This window comes from Somniosus microcephalus, unplaced genomic scaffold, assembly GCF_052327205.1.
Source record: "Somniosus microcephalus isolate GS21.2 unplaced genomic scaffold, FLI_Smic_1.0 unresolved_chr5, whole genome shotgun sequence".
NCBI classification, from domain to species: domain Eukaryota; kingdom Metazoa; phylum Chordata; class Chondrichthyes; order Squaliformes; family Somniosidae; genus Somniosus; species Somniosus microcephalus.
This window is the reverse complement of record NW_028225183.1, coordinates 54954223-54958230: the sequence shown is the minus strand read 5'-3', so window position 1 is coordinate 54958230 and position 4008 is coordinate 54954223.

Below are 4008 nucleotides of genomic sequence, written 5' to 3'. Positions count from 1 at the left end.
AAAACACACACTCCAAAACACAAAAACACACACTCCAAAACACACCAAAACACACACTCCAAAGCACTCCAAAACACCAGAACACACACTCCAAAACACTCCAAAATACCAAAACTTAAACTCCAAAACACCAAAATACATACTCCAAAACACTCCATGACACCAAAACACAAACTCCAAAACAGTCCAAAACTCCAAAACACACTCCAAAATAGTCCAAAACACAAAAACATACACTGCAAAACACCAAAACACAGACTCCAGAACACCAAAACACACATTCCAAAACACCAAAACACACACTCCAAAACAGCAAAACACACGCTGCAAAACACACACTCCAAAGCACCAAAACACACACTCCAAAACACCAAAACACACATTCCAAAACACACCAAAACACACACTCCAAAACACACCAAAACACACACTCCAAAACACCAAAACACACACTCCAAATCAGTCCAAATCGACAAAGCACACACTCCAAAACACACAGTCCAAAACACCAAAACACACACTCCAAAACACACCAAATCACACACTCCAAAGCACCAAAACACACACTCCAAAACACAACAAAACACACTCCAAAACACCAAAGCACACACTCCAAATCAGTCCAAAACACCAAAACACACACTCCAAAACACACACTCCAAAAACACCAAAATACACACTCCAAAACGCACCTAAACACACACTCCAAAACACCAAAACACACACTACAAAAACACCAAAACACACCAAAACACATACTCCAGAACACCAAAACACACACTCCAAAACACCAAAACACACACCCCAAAATACCAAAACACACACGCCAAAACACACACTCCAAAACACACCAAAACACACACTCCAAAACACCAAAACACACACTCCAAAACAGAAAAACACACACCCCAAAACACCAAAACACACACTCCAAAACACACACTCCAAAACACAACAAAACACATTCTCCAAAACACCAAAACACACACTCCAAATCAGTCCAAAACACCAAAATACACACTCCAACACACCAAACCACACACTCCAAACACACCAAAACACACACTCCAAAACACCAAAGCACACATTCCAAAACACCAAAACACACACCCCAAAACACCTAAGCACACCAAAACACATACTCCAAAACACCAAAACACACACTCCATAACACCAAAACACACACCCCAAAACACCAAAACACACACGCCAAAACACACACTCCAAAACACACCAAAACATACACTCCAAAACAACAAAAGCCACACTCCAAATCAGTCCAGAACACCAAAGCACACATTCCAAAACACACCGTCCAAAACACCAAAATACACACTCCAACACACCAAAACACACACTCCAAAACACACCATAACACAGACTCTAAAACACCAAAACACACACTCCAAACACCAAAACACGCACCCCAAAAGACCTACACACACACTCCAAAACACCAAAACACACACTCCAAAACACCAAAACAAACACTCCAAAAACACCAAAGCACACACTCCAAAACACACACTCCAAAACACAAAAATACACACTCCAAAACACACCAAAACACACACTCCAAAACACTCCAAAGCACACACTCCAAAACACCAAAACACACACCCCAAAACACCTAAACACACACTCCAAAACACCAAAACACACTCTCCAAAACACCAAAACAAACACTCCAAAAACAATACAACACACACTCCAAAACACACACTCCAAAACACAAAAACACACATTCCAAAACATACCAAAACACACACTCCAAAGCACTCCAAACCACCAAAACAAACACTCCAAAACACACCAAACACACACTCCAAAACACCAAAACACACACTCCAAATCAGTCCAAAACACCAAAACACACACTCCAAAACACACACTCCAAAAACACCAAAATACACACTCCAAAACGCACCTAAACACACACTCCAAAACACCAAAACACACACTCCAAAACACCAAAACACACACTCCAAAACAGAAAACACACACCCCAAAACACCAAAACACACACTCCAAAACACACACTCCAAAACACAACAAAACACATACTCCAAAACACCAAAACACACACTCAAATCAGTCCAAAACACCAAAGCACACACTCCAAAACACACAGTCCAAAACCACCAAATTACACACTCCAACACACCAAAACACACACTCCAAACACACCAAAACACACACTCCAAAACACCAAAGCACACATTCCAAAACACAAAACACACACCCCAAAACTCCTAAACTCACCAAAACACATACTCCAAAACACCAAAACACATACTCCATAACACCAAACACACACCCCAAAACACCAAAACACACACTCCAAAACACACCAAAACATACACTCCAAAACAACAAAAGCCACACTCCAAATCAGTCCAGAACACCAAAGCACACATTCCAAAACACACCGTCCAAAACACCAAAATACACATTCCAACACACCAAAACACACACTCCAAAACACACCATAACACAGACTCCAAAACACCAAAACACACACTCCAAAACACCAAAACACACACCCCAAAAGACCTACACACACACTCCAAAACACCAAAACACACACTCCAAAACACCAAAACACACACTCCAAAAAAAACCAAAACACACACTCCAAAACACACACTCCAAAAACACAAAATACACACTCCAAAACACACCAAAACACACACTCCAAAACACTCCAAAGCACCAAAACGTAAACTCCAAAACATTCCAAAACACCAAAATAAACACTCCAAAACACTCCAAAACACCAAAACACAAACTCCAAAACAGTCCAAAACAACAGATCACAAACTCCAAAACAGTCCAAAACACCAAAACACATTCAAAATAGTCCAAAACACAACAACACACACTGCAAAACACCAAAACACACACTCCAGAACACCAAAACACACACTCCAAAACACACCAAAACACACACTCCAAAACACACCAAAACACACATTCCAAAACACTAAAACACACACTCCAAACCAGTCCAAAACCACAAAGCACACACTCCAAAACACACAGTCCAATCACCAAAATACACACTCCAACACACCAAAACACACACTCCAAAACACACCAAAACACACACTCCAAAACACCAAATCACACACTCCAAAACACAAAAAACACACCCCGAAACACCAAAAAACACACTCCAAAACGCACACTCCAAAACACACCAAAACACACACTCCAAAACACCAAAACACACACTCCAAATCAGTCCAAAACACCAAAGCACACACTCCAAAACACATAGTCCAAAACACCAAAATACACTCCAACACACCAAAACACACACTCCAAAACACACCAAAACACACTCCAAAACACACCAAAACACACTCCAAAACACCAAAGCACACACTCCAAAACACCAAAACACACACCCCAAAACACCTAAACACACACTCCAAAACACCAAAACACACACTCCAAAACACCAAAACACACACTCCAAAACACCAAAACACACACCCCAAAACACCTAAACACACACTCCAAAACACCAAAACACACACTCCAAAACACCCCAAAACACACACTCCAAAGCACTCCAAAACACCAAAACACACACTCCAAAACACTCCAAAACACCAAAATTTAACTCCAAAACACCAAAATACACACTCCAAAACACTCCATAACACCAAAACACAAACTCCAAAACAGTCCAAAACGCCAAAACACACTCCAAAATAGTCCAAAACACAAAAACACACACTGCAAACCACCAAAACACACACTCCAGAACACCAAAACACACATTCCTAAACACCAAAACACACACTCCAAAACAATCCAAAACACCAAAACACACACGCCAATACAGCAAAACACACGCTCCAAAAACACACCAAAACACACACTCCAAAGCACCAAAACACACACTCCAAAACACCATAACACACACTCCAAAACACACCAAAACACACACTCCAAAACACAACAAAACACACACTCCAAAACACCAAAACACACACTCCA